The sequence below is a fragment of the Poeciliopsis prolifica genome, unplaced genomic scaffold (genome assembly GCF_027474105.1).
Source record: "Poeciliopsis prolifica strain line A6 unplaced genomic scaffold, Auburn_PproV2 SCAFFOLD077, whole genome shotgun sequence".
Lineage (NCBI taxonomy): Eukaryota > Metazoa > Chordata > Actinopteri > Cyprinodontiformes > Poeciliidae > Poeciliopsis > Poeciliopsis prolifica.
In genome coordinates, this window is record NW_026562452.1 from 87,225 (window position 1) to 101,508 (window position 14,284).

Here is a 14,284-nt window from a genome sequence, read left to right on the forward strand (position 1 = left end):
TTTCTCAAAATTTCTAGACTCTAAATTACCAGCTGAGTTTGTTTGGTTAAATTACATGTTTTCTGCTTCAAGGCTTTGTTTCATTGTCTCGGTTTTAATTTTCATTTTGTTTTATTTTTGCGCCCTAAAAACGCTGCTGTTCTTGAATGACTAAAACTTTAATTTTCTACACTAGGCAAAAAATGATGAATGCATCGCCTTGTTGAGATTTTAATAATAAAATCAGTAAGTTATAAGGCAGTAATTGCATCTCTTTTTTTGCTCCACTCCAATACCACTGCACAAGAACGCTAAAAGGTCAAAGCTATATGGGTAACAGATGCATAATGAAACCACCCCATATTTCATTGCGAGCGTATTGAGTCTGCAGGAGTAAATTCAGAGCTGTGTGTGTGTGTGCGTGCGTGTGTGAATGTGTGAATGTGTGTGCTCATGCACACACTGGTGCAATGTGCAGATGTTTTGCAGGTAGCAGCAATAAAGCTGCTGTTTAAGCATTCATCATTAACAAAAGGTACTAATGCAGCAAATTTAAACTGTATTTACATATTTATGTACTCTTAATTATATTAAGAAATATACTTTATGCAACTTAATATTCTAAGGTCTTCCTTTCCATAAAGTCTAAAATATGTATATATTTGTTTTATGCAGCAGGATGTCACAAGGAATCACTTACTTGCCTTACAAACAAAACTCCTAAACCCCCACCCTCCTGCTATCTGTCCCACCCAACAGACTTTTGTCTCTTGGCGCAAGAGGTCCACTCCGTTATGCAGTGAAAGTCTATGGATCCATATGAATTTGTCAGTTTAAATTATGTTCAACATTGAGCGTCTTTTTTATAAACTAAAGAAGTTTGTGTCCTTAAGCCACGATGTCCTCTACCTCAGTTGTGCATCACATAAGCATCAGAGGGAAAGAGAGCAATACAAAACATAATTAATATTAAAATCATTATTACAGATCTGGGAGCAGGTTGGTACATCTTGAAATTTCCCCTGCAACTAAACTCACTTTCTCATAAACCTTTCAAAAATAGCAGAACAAAACCCTGTGGACATATTTTGCTATTAGAAGAGCTTTGGTTACAGTCTGTACAGATGTAGGTGTGTCCACCAGCTTTTCCGTCTCCCCTGCAGGAGTAGTTACTGACCTTGACCTTGAACACTGCTTCTTTTCATGAGTTTTTCTTTTTTTTTTTTTTTTTTTTTTTTTTGATGTGGATGAGCATTTCTTCCAGTGAAATCTCACCAGATCCTAGAGTGAATTGACCACCTGACATCACACCTGGACACACACACACAAAAAAAAAAACATCCCTAATTTCTCCCATGAGACTACAGGAGAGCAGGACAGAGAGAGACTGAGAGGTTGAGTGTAAAGGGGAGCAACCCAAAATGCAGAGGTACCCTCCCTCTGTACGGCATGGCAGTTAATTTAAATTCTGCAAGGAGACAACCCATAAATCACCTCCATTCTGACTAATGGCTTCTGCACTGGGGGAAAACTCTTGCCTTTCCACCTGGAGACTTTGTGCACTGCAAAAAGCAAAAAGAAAAAAATCCAGGCTGCGTCGAGTTTGTGTGCATGGTGTATGTATGCGAGTGCGCATTGCGAGTGTGTGTGTGTATAAATATATAAATATACAGAATATATGAGTGCTTCACTCAGACAGACAGATTCTGAAAGAGTCAGCACCACAACTAACCTCTCTGCACATGAGCAGCTTTCACTGGAGGCAGAAATCCCCCCGTGTTCGTCCATAATTAGCCTCCATCACTGCAACTGTCTGACGTCAGAGATTGTGACTTAAAACTCACCTTGGACTGATTTCCAAATAAAAAAAATGAAAAAGAAAAATAAATCCTATGTTGGTGCAGATGCACACTGCTTACTCATATTTCTCAGCGAGTCATGAGGCATAAAAGCTTCTCTATGTTTACTTTTGTCACATTTTTTATTATCACACCACTTTAGTTTTTGCTTTTCTAATTGTTTCACAACAAATGCTTTTTAGCTTTTCAAGCTCTTCTGATTGTTGAGTTGAAAAGCACCCTGTTAATTTGGAGCAAAACTCAAACAGGATAAGTACTTGTAGTAAAGAAGGCAATTTTATTTCTTTGTATTTTTGTGCTATCATCATCAAGTACTTTTATGTGACTAAAGTATATAAAGCATGATGCACAATTTTGTTATGGAATTGTTTAATTGATTGCATTTTTCCTTCCTGTATTATTTTACTTTGCTTTCCAGTGAACATCACCACACTGTGACATTGTATTACCATAGAAAACATATGGAATTACAATAACTCAAGAAACATATATTTCAAGTGATTTTGATAGTCATGAAATGTAGAAAATACAGAAATCTACTGTAAAAATTTAATTAATTGTAAAATTCACAGAAAAATATTGCAATGTTGCCAGCAGCTAACTACCCTAAAATTAATGTTATTAATCGGCCAAAATTACAAATTTGGCTGATGTTTATATCTATGATGTAAATCGGTAAGCCAGACTGCAAAAATCATTTACGAAGAATAGAATGCTGATGTAATATTTGTTTCTTTTGTTTTTTTAATAATTAAATTTAATTCAGTAATTAAATTTAATAATGCCTTTCATATATCAAACTGAAGTCTCAAAGGTAGACCAGGGATCGAACTGGCAATCCACTGATTGTAGGGCAAACTCCTACAGTCACCACATCACCACAACTGCCGGCATTTTTATGTAAAATCTATGTTTTTAGGGGGGGTTTTACAGTGCAGGTGAAACAATTTGCAGAATGTTTTACATGTGTTTCTTGTCTTTTAAGATATTGTATTTTAACTGCACAACTCTGATTAAATAGATAAACCAAGCATCAATACTGCCTAAAGCAAAACAGGATGTTAACTGTTTGCAACTTTGACCCTCTGTTAAGTTGCCGTCTGATTGTTTCTTATTTTGCAGTGTTAGCTGCCATGACTGGTCACTCCTGGGATGGTTGGCCATTATTCCATGTTTTCTCTATTTGCTGATAATAACTTTCACTGTGGGTTGGAGTCCCACAGCCTAAGAAGTGAGTTTGTAACCTACACCAAACAGATAGATGTTAATGAAAGTGTCTTTTTACCTTTGCGCCTCAAGTACTGTTTTTTCATGGCATTATGTATTCTTTTTTAGAACTGTTAGCCTACTTCATATTGTCAAGTTCTATTTGAGCCATTTTTGTGGTTGTATGTGCCTGGCACTAATGAGGCTTCACTGTGATGAAGGAAATTAATCTACTTTTTATGGTTTATCAGTAATTTTAGAATTTCACAAGGGCACAAGGGTTTTTCAAACTAGGCCAGGTAACTTTGGATTACATTTTCCATTAAAAAATTAAATTGTCACTTGAAAACTGCCTTTTGACATTCTTCTGGTTACCTTAGTAGGTTTTTTTTGTTTTGTTTTTTTAATGAATGAACATGTAACATGTGCAAAAAGAGACAAGTAGTTCTTGAAATTACATAATATTTTTATATCAGTAACAAGAGGCAGATTAAATAGCATGGACAAAATGAAGATTTAAGATTCAAAAAAATAAAATTCTTGGACTTTCTTTCATCTTTTCATAAGTTTATGCTTTCAGAACAGCTTAAGGAAAAGTGTGTTTGCATGACATTGCAGACACTCAGGTGACTCTGCATGTCGCTCTACAATTTCAGCATTGGGAATGCTCTGGTCAGCACCACAAACTGTGGACAGTGTGTGACTTTACGCCCCTAGTCATTTGCCTGAATCAGTAATCTAGCTCATTCCTGACAGCAGCTGACCTTTGCTCTGTGCTGACAGACACAACCCCAAGGCCCTGTTGCTTCTTTGTTACCCGCTAATCACTTATTACCACACATGCATGCATTCAGTTATGTATACAGTCAGTTTACATTCAGAAATCCACTGCTTAGATGGAAATTGATTAAATTATTTGTCTCACCTTGGAGGAATTAAAGTAACACTTTACAAATGCTTTTTTCTAGATTAAATGGTGCTACGTATATTTTACAGTAAGCTTGTATAACTGACTTCAGTCAGCTCTGCTTCTTCTTAACTCCCTGCAACAAATATTACCTTTGGCTATCATTTGGTCTTTTCAGCGCTTTTGTAGTTCTTATATAAATTTCAATTCTCTCCTATATCCTACATTTTCCTCACATTTCCCCTCAATCCAGCTACCTTGTTTTTCTTTTTAACCCTCTCTCCTGGACTTCGACTCACACAGGCAGACAGGCAGGTTTCCTGCTGGAAAGAGCTTTGAGCGGAGATTTAGAACTGTGAGGTTTGACACAGATCACCAAGCTGTGGGGGAGAGTTCCAGTTCTCTGCTCCAGAAAAGTCCCAGCTTCCCTCATGCTTTGGTGTCCAGCTGTGCAGGGGTGAAATGTGGTGCAAGTAAAGCCTAAAACACCATACGCACAAACATCCTCAATTTGCTTCATTGAGAAAAAAATTTTAAAAGAATAACTGACAATGTGCCAGCAGAAAATACCAATGCATTATAAATGAAGTTATGGAGACGTGGACAGACATTTCCTTCAACACTATAGAAGAAAAAAAAATGTCATATTTTCTGGCTTGCAGACTCTTCTGGTTTTTCAAAAATGTAGAATTTTATTGTTCTTCATAACAGCATTTTAAAGGAAGAGACTTCTGGCAATTCAAAGTTGTATATAATTTATGTTTTTATGGTATGTTTAGCCATTCATTCATTGACGAAGAAATGAAGTATGGACCAAAACAACAACAATGGCAGATAACATTGTGCTGTGTGTCCTTATTGGCCTCTTCGTTTTGTCAACATCTGTAAGATATACTACATAAGTCCTTGGTTGATTGGAGATAGGTTTTGTAAATTAGGTGGAAGCTAAGTGTCAAAAGCAGATTCAACATATTTTGGTGGTCTCATTTAACATTAATTTTTCCCCCAATCATCATCTGGAAATGGAGTCACTTTCTAGACAGCGGTCCGATGTAGAAAAAAACCTAAGTATTCACATTCAGAACATCAGGGCATTAAAGCAACACATATGCTTGTTATTTATTTTATCCAGCTGTTCCTGGCATCTAGTTTGCATTTGGGTCTTTCCCACCATCATCTTAAACAGCTTTGTGGGGGTCAGCAAGAGAAGATACAATTCAAGGTTATTCTTTACTCATTTCCACCAGATTGTTCTCATCATAAACTCTCTTTTTTTTTCGTATAGCTTTTTGCTTCTTGTGAGAATTCCTTCTTTTCTCTGAAGCCACAGTCCTGTAGTCCAATATCATTAGCCCCCATGAATGGGAGGCTCTCTGTGTGAATCCATTTAGAAGGCTTTTCTGCAGCTCCCTTTCTGTAATCTCTCTAACCCTGTGGGATTAATCACCTATAGAGAACAGAAATCGATCCATTTAATCACTAAAAGATGTGACAAAAACGCTGTAACTCTGGGGTATGGTGGGAAATTATTGGCCAAGTCAAATTCATTGGACAGAGAGGAGCAAAAGACTTGGAAAAAACAGTTCTATAAAGCACTTTAATAAGGCAATCATTCCATTTATTTGTGCCATGTATTCACAGATGGAATGGTTTCTTTTTATTTTTTATTTGTTTGGGAAACTACCCCCTAAAGGAAAGCATTTCACAAAGCAAATTAATGATTAAGGATAAAACGACTCCGACAATGAGTTTGACCGTGACAACCTTGTCAAGCCTGACAAATAAACATGAATCTCCTGTAGGAGTAAATCATGTTTAGTGCCAGTCATATTCAGCTTCTTGTTTAACAGATGTATTTGCAAAAGGAGAACAGGCTCTGCTGAGAAGTACTGTAGCACTTAGGATTTGTTGATGCCTCCATGAGCCCATAATGAGGAGCAATGAGGGTCGCCCGGTGATGTTAACCCGCTAATAAAATCCGTCTTCGTTCAAAGTGTGTTAGAAAACCACAATTACCCCCCTGACATATTTTTACTGCATGATTTATGAACTGAATATTGCATCTTCCTGCTAACCCTTTTTCTGGCTGTGGAGTAATAAAGGGATGTTAGGGGCAGTATTGATCGGCTAAAAAGTAGGCTTTGATATACCACAGACCCTTGGAGGTGGAGGGGAGGAGAGAAGAGCTCCACAGCTGATGAGCTCTTCTCTCACACAGACCTCCTCCATGAATCCCCTGGTCGTCTGGACACCCACCACGTGTGAACAAGCTTTCAGCTCACATCATCCTCTCAACTTCCACTTATAATTGGCCATATGTGTCACCAGCACCCTACTGCTTCTGCTGCTCCTGCTGCTTGGGGGAAGGAAAAAAAGATCACAGCTTTGACAAGGTGATTGTTGGATGAGGGTTGCTTTGACTTGTCAGGTGAAGCTTAATTCGGCAAACACATGTGAACCTTTCATGCCCTACGAGACCAAAATTAGTAGGAATGTTTATATGTTTAGCAGTGCTGATTTGGAGCTGTGGCTTAACAATTCTGTCTGGCAGTGGAAGTTTCTTCATTACAGCGAAGCATCACTGAGGGTGTAAACTTTAAGCATTTATCCCTCACATTTGGACTGTATATAATGAGGTATTTATAATGTCTCCAGAGGATATTTCTAACAATTTACGGTGGATCATCATAAGCGGAATACAAAATGGCCCAAAGCATCCTGATCCATGTGGCATTCAATAAGCATTCATTAACCTTTTCTGCAGCTGCAGCAGTTAGTTGAATTAAATAAGGCATTTAGATATAGTGCTTAGATATATTACCTAGTAAAGATCACTGAAATTAAAGCTATTTAAAGCACACTTAAAACACAACCCAATTCTGTCTTTAACCTCTGAAATTTATTGTCACTAATTTGGCTCAAACCATGTTTATGGAGATCAGAATTTGGATGGCCATTCCTTTCCCTGGCTTCTAAATGGTAAATGTCACACAAGCCGGTAAAAGGGCTGCAGAAAGGCTTTAGAGAGCAGTCAAAGTGACTATGGAGAGCAAGCACCGGGTGAGGAGGCTGAGGGGACGCTGGCTGAGAGGGGAGGACATAAAATGCTGCTGAAATGCCTCTGGGCAGATGCTGAGAGGCGAGTGCCGAGTGGTGATAGCGATCGCGCCAAACAGAATCGCAGAGCAGTCTGTGAAAAGCAGCTGACGCTTTGCCACAAGGGAGACAGGGGGTAAAATGCATATGAAGTAGTGACATGAATATACAGAAGGCTTAATGCTTGTTTCCTGGGGATGGCCATGTCATTTATCTAAAAAGCACTTAAATAAGTTATAAGCTTTAGCACTTGGGACATGAGTTTAAAACAGATGCACAAAAAAAATGAAACCTAAACTACAAGTGCATCTCATTAAGTTGTCTTTAAATGTAAAATTGTAAAATATTGATTGATTATGGCTAATGAAACCCAAAATTGGTTCCAAAAAAAATTTTAATACATTTCTTACAGACAGAAAAATGTTGTGGCTTAAGCAATCATGAGAAACACTGTTGAACTGACAGTTGTCTTACAGAGAATCATTGACATTCTGGGCAGGTAAGGAAAAGCCACAAAAGGTTATTCCTAAGTAAGCTGGCTGTTGATAGAGTGAAAGATCTAAATGCATTATGGAAAAGTTGAGTGAAATAAAAAAAAAATCATAAGTAATAAGGTCAATCGTGGCTTTAAGAGGTTTGTGAAGCAAAAGCCATTTAAGAGTCATTTCCTAATTGCCATAATACCTGACATCTTCTCACAGATAGCTTAGTCTGCAAGCATTTAAACATCACTAAAAGATTAATGAAATTTAAAGCACACAACAGACCTTTTTCACGCTTCCGGGTTTTAAAGCGGATTGGGGTTGGACAACTTCCGGTGGCTATAGCGTTAGCATTAAAAGGCTAGGAAAAAGGCTCAGTCTCAGCGCAGTTGTTTTTGTTCAGTCCCTGGTTGTTCATGTGGGGCAAGAAAACAGCCTTATCTGTCATATCATGCGTTCCCGACGGACCCGGACCAACGGAGGCAGTGGATCCAGGCGATCCGAAGAGATGAAGGAAAACAAATCAAGTACAATTTACAATATCTAGCCCTATCAGATACAGCTTCCGGTTGCCGTGAAAAATGTCTACTAAATGTGAAAAATAAAGAGAGCAATGCAAATGGACATCTGTAGAAGTCGAATCCATTTACCTTTATCATATGTTGCATGACAAGAAATGCAAACAAGAATTTTGTGAACATAAAACTTTTTTCATTAATAGCAATTTGTTCTACAGTAGCACTAACCATATTGGAAAACTATAATTTGACATTGTAGGTGACAAATAATGTTCAATTTATAGAAAAGTTTGTCTAGAACATTTAAAAAAAAATGCTCTTTAAAAAAGTATTTTAAAGAACTTTCTCAAAGCTCTTTAAAATGAACTTTCCACAACATACTGACGAGATGATTACAACAGAAACTGATTGTAAATGATAGAATTGGGTAATTCATGCTTTTTATTTAATTTTGTACAAATAGTATATGGCTCAAAACCATTGCATCGGTTACACCTCCTTTCTTTCCACTTCTTTCTCATTTAGCTCACATTGCAAACCAAAAACAGATTATTTGCTTTATCTGAGGGAAAGAACAGATATAATATTGAATACTTTATCAAACCTCCTGCTGCTGCCATCCTAAATTTAAATTCATTTTAATTTAGAAAGTTTGACAAAAAAAAAACGCATGTGGCCAAGTTTACATATTTACCAAAACAAAGAAAGTGAAACAGTTTGACAATTTGAAAGTACATTTTTACCATCAGTTAATCAGTATCGACAAGAAAATATTTTTTAGAATTATCTTTTTGCTTCTTTTTGGATGGGCTATATTAAGATATCTGTCTGTATCCATCAGCATGAAATGTGGGATTCAAATCTTGATCTCATGATTCTCATCTGGTAATTTTCTAATAAACGTGTTGTGTCCCGAAATATGAATATCAACTGCATTAACAAAGTTAATGAGCTATTCACTGTGGGATATTATGATAGTGTTTTCACCCTGAAACTCAAGATGTCAACAGAGCCATGTGTGAAGAGCCAAACGAGTCTAATAGCAAGAACATGCTAAACAGCACAAATTCTCAATCTGTTATTTCCTGTTCAAAGACATGACTTTTACAGTTTTCTAAGTGCTAATGGATACCAAAATAAATACATACAGGAGAGCAATGCTGGGGCTCAGGAAAAGAAAGGGCAGCTACTTCACATTTAATAGATCTGGATTCAGAACATGGTTGGATGGGTAAACTTTGAAATGCTGATTTGCTCGCTATTTCCTTCACTGTTATTTCTCAGGAAACACACATTTATTTATCATTTGAAAATAACTAAACGTACCTGCACTTATTATTCAGATGAAATTCATCAAGTAATGATGGCATACAGTTGAACACACAAAGTTGTTATTTTAGCCACAACCTCTCATACTAAGCAAGTATGTGGCAGAAGTGGAGAGCATTGAGTCCCTTTCTTCAGGAAGAAACCACCAGCAGAACTCAACTCTATATTACACTCCTACTGCCACAACTCACTGGAGAGGATGCAGCTCACTAGAAAATGACCAAGTCCTGGTTGAAGAATACTTTAAGTTCATTTAGTGGCTTCGATTAGTACAAAACTTCAAATTTCCAGTCCACATCAGGGCTGCCTCCTTAATGACCATTAAGCCAACATAACCTAGTCATCACCAGTTTAATAAAATATAAATTGTATAACAAATCAATGTTTACCTAAAAATAAGTCCCTATAGTTGTGAGTAAAACGTATGCCTATTAAAGGTTTGCATCGACTTTCTCTTTCATAGTCATTAGCATTACAGAGTCTTGTCCTCTTGCCAAAAGCAGACTGGTTGCCACTGAAAGATAAGAAAGATTTCCTGTCCATATGTTTTTGGGTCTTTTTTTAATTGTATATGTTACACTTTTTTTACAAGTTGAAAAATTTGTGTCAGCGTCTAATTGTGGAATCTCAGATGAAATGCTGAATCTATTTGCATGTCACTTGCACAAACATTGACATGGATGAATGGTTAAAGAATTATAATCAGTATAACATTTAGTTTTTGTTACAGTTGTTTTTCACCAATCTTACATGTTGGGCAATGATATTCTACAAATATTTTTGCCATGATTTTGCAGAAATTTGTTAATCAACTCAAATCTAACAAACATGATTGCAGCTCAGCTGCTTACATAAACATAATCTGCATGGAAATTACACATTTGCTGGTAAATTATGATAAAAAATGTTATGCAAGGTCAGATTGATCATTTTACTCATACCTCCAATGTTTTTCAGTGAAAGTTTTTTTTTATTATTATTATTTACATGTCATCCAGAGACGAAAAGCAAATGTTTGGTCGGGGCCTTTTGCAAATGTTTACTTCTTGTAATTTCTCTGGTGGCAAACAGCAACTGGGAGTCCAGCTTCACAGTGTTACAACCAGGCCAAGGCCTCAGGGAACTTGACTGAGAGGGCTTCACCTTCTAAAGGAATGGCAGAGGAGGGCAGTGGCGTTTGGTCTGGCCTCATGACTTAGTGAGGCCCATGTTACCTCTTGTGACCATGTACCATCTGGTCTCTGTCATTGACTTAATTTGATGTCACAATGAGAAATATGAAAGCTTTCTGCCTGTTTGCATCCATGACTTAAATAGAATAAGGCTGACAACTGGTATCGCCCCAACTCCAAACCACCGCCCCCCATTCACTCATTTGTGCTCCTGTTCTTCCTCATCTCTCTCTGTACGTCTCAGTCTGGTCTGGAAGATAGACAAGAATCTGCTGTGGGATTATGTACTGTGGGCTACTAATAATGTTGAAGAGCCTCTTGGGCTCCCCCTCCCAAAGCAACGGAGCAATAAAGCCAGGGGCTAGGAAATACATGGCTATTTAATAGAAACCGAAGCTTTAGAGATGCTGTGCTATATTTACAGGTCGCCTCTCTGCCTCAGTTTTTTTTTTTTTGCATCTCGCACTTGTCTGCCTTGCCTACCCTCCCGTCAGGCACCTAGGAGGAGACCTGGCATCTGCTGCTGCTTGTGACTCCCCTGCAACCTCCCACGCCATTGCCACTAAAACACACTCAGCTCGCACAGGCACTAATGCAAGAGATAGAGTGAAATTATTGTATTTGCTGCTGAAAGTGAGTCTGGGCTAGCGCGCACAAAAGAAAAGTGACAAACATGGAAAAATGGTGGCAAATTTCACATAGTGTGGTGAAAATATGCAGAGTAAGATCCTCTCTTAATCACAGTTTATTGTTTGTTGTGCTCAGTGCTGCTGCCCAGTTTTCCAACTATTCAAATCTTGCCATTTAGTTTGCACCATCTGTCTCACACCGAAGTCAGAATGGAAATGACACAACAGGGCCACTGTTTTGTTGCCTTGTTCTATTTATTCCTCGATAATGAGAAATCAGCAGAGGTACGGCTTGGTGCTTGCCGGCACACATATACAGCCATGAAAGTCTTCGTGGACCATATGGCTTGTCTACAGGGGGCCACTCGACTTCTGACTCTGTGACACCAGAAGCACTGATCTTTATCTTTCTTCTTCAAAGGTTCCTCGTTCTCATAGATGCCATTTGAAACAGAATAACTTTGTTTTTAATGTCCTCCATTCCTGCGTGTTACACAGAGTCTGACAGGTGATTGGATTTTGAAGTGGAAGCAGTAACACCACTCAGACAAATGTTGTGACCTGAGATGCACCGTGTGCTTTGAGGACATTTTAGAGTCAAGCCAATATTATGGTTCCTTCTCTTCATAGAACGCATAGTTCTTAGTTACCAGTCCTGGTTTTTGCTTCATATGTGTCCATTGTATAACTTTTTTTAAGGAAACGACAGCACTATGTGACTAATTAGTCATTCTTAAACTGTTTGAATGGCTGCTGATTGAGAATGGCATGCATGCAATGTTTAATTCATCGTCCTGGCATGATGGCTTTTTAAATCCACAGCCAGCCTGACTCTACAGCAGCAGGCTCTGGCACAGACCAGACATAATTGTCGTCATAAATGATGATACTTAACCCTTTTAAATGAGAAATTCCTCGCTTAAAATACAACACATTTTGAAATTTAATACATTGAAGCTGATAATATTGCTCATATTAGTTTTTTTGTAAACCCAAAAGGATGCTCTTCTTATAGCCTACTTATGTATATTGTTGTGCAGTATCTACTTTATTGACTGACTATTGCTGCTCAGTTGTGTCCCATTTCAATAAAGCAGCTCATTTCCCCCATTTACATTGTTTGGTTGCCATAAAAGTATGTTCTTTCAATTATGTTTTTTTTTTTTTAGTTAACATGTATTTGCACTATATCCAAGTTTTGCGAATTCACACATTACTCCCAACATTTAGTCATTTTTGTTTTACACTAAATGTGTTAAATACCCGATTCAAGCATTTCTTTAGCAATCTGTATCTTAGAACCCTGACAGTTTTTTAAGCTGCTGTAATATTTTGCATGGTCAGATTTTAATGCTTATTTTTATATGGTCGGTTTGCTAATCATTGTTCATGCACTTTTTTCAACTCAAATTGTTTGTTTTTTAATGAAAGGAAAACACTAGTCATTAATTGGCTTTTTGAGGCATATAAAATGTCTCAATGGATTAGGATGATATTTCTTTAAGTTCTTTCTATCACCAGATGATTTGTTGTTTCCCCAAAAGTAAGAAAGTACAAGCAGGTATCAATACTGTTTCTTAAGCTTTTTATTTCATGAGTTTAGATTTTTTTTTTTATTTTTTTATTTTTTTTTTAGATATTAGTGTTAGCAACAAGAAGATACATTTTTGGGACATTTTAGCATGCCACAAAAGATAAAGTATTAATTATTTGCTAACATATTCTATCCATTGTAGACACATACAAAGTAGGCTAAAGACTCTTTGTATATCACAATCTTTTAAATTTGGGAGTAGGTGTTCAGCTTTCAGAGAAGCCACTGACTCACTGGCAGGAAACCACCCCAGGCTTAGTTATGTTAAGCAGATTTACCAGTAGGACCAAGGTCATAAATAAAATTGCAGTTTGTTACTCCTGGGGATAACAAAACCCACCAATTATTATGATTCATTTCACATCTTTGAGCACACTTTTCTCACCTGATAAAAAAAGACGTTTTAAAAAAATGCAACATTTGCAAACAGTTACAAATTGTTTTACATTTTGAATTAATATCAATCTTAGCATGCATTTGCACACATGAATACAATAACGTCATTGTAGAATAATATAGCAGTCTTGATGGCCATGACCTACAACAGTAGCTGAAAATCCAAGAGGAAAACAAGAAACACAAAGTTAATTATTTTAAAAAAGTTAAAAAAAAACCTGGGACTCAAACTTTATTTAAAATTATTATCAATGACAATTGAAGAACCGTCAAAATGTAGACAGATACTTCAGAGAGTCATGTAGAAAGTTTAGTAAAAGGACAGAAAATGTAAATGTCTTAAAACAAGGTTAACAGAACAGAGAGCATGAACAGAAAAACAGGAAGAAGAAATGCTGGTGTTGTATCAACCTTTCAAACCTCCCAGATCTTCTGGTTCTGGTCTGCTCTGCATCACCAGAACCAAACATGGAGAAACAGCATTCGCTTTTTTGCACCACAAATTTAGAACAAACTTCCAGATAACTGCAAAATCTTGACTAAAAACCCAGCTGTTTAGAGTTGCTTTTAAAACATGATCAATGAAACATTAAAATAAATAATTAAAACAAATAAAGCAAGAAAATTAATAAAACATAGACACAAAATGAGATCTTGTTTCTCAATAACACTGCCTTTGTTGACAAGGTTAAGATGATAAAAATAATTAAGAAATTAAAAGAACAAATTTTAAGATTGATAATTGTTGTTGAGACTCAGCTGTAATATTATCACTCTTTAAGTTTTACTTTAGTTAAGCAATAAAGCAAATAAATTCCAAGTGTATTATTTGATTTGAATGTCCTATTTTCTTTCTGATTATTTTTTTTAGATAATATGAACCAGCTTTCAAGTTCTTTGTGTACCAGGACTTACCAATTTTATTTTTTCTTTCTTTTTTAAAAAAGAAGCAAACAACCATTAACAATCTTTTACATAAAAACAGTAGGATTTAAGTTTCAGTTGCTTAAAATTAAAACTAAAACAAAATGTGTTAATTACTGAAAGAACTATCTGGAATGAAAATGTGAAACTTCAATAACTGTCTACATTGAATATATTTCACTATATCACTAAC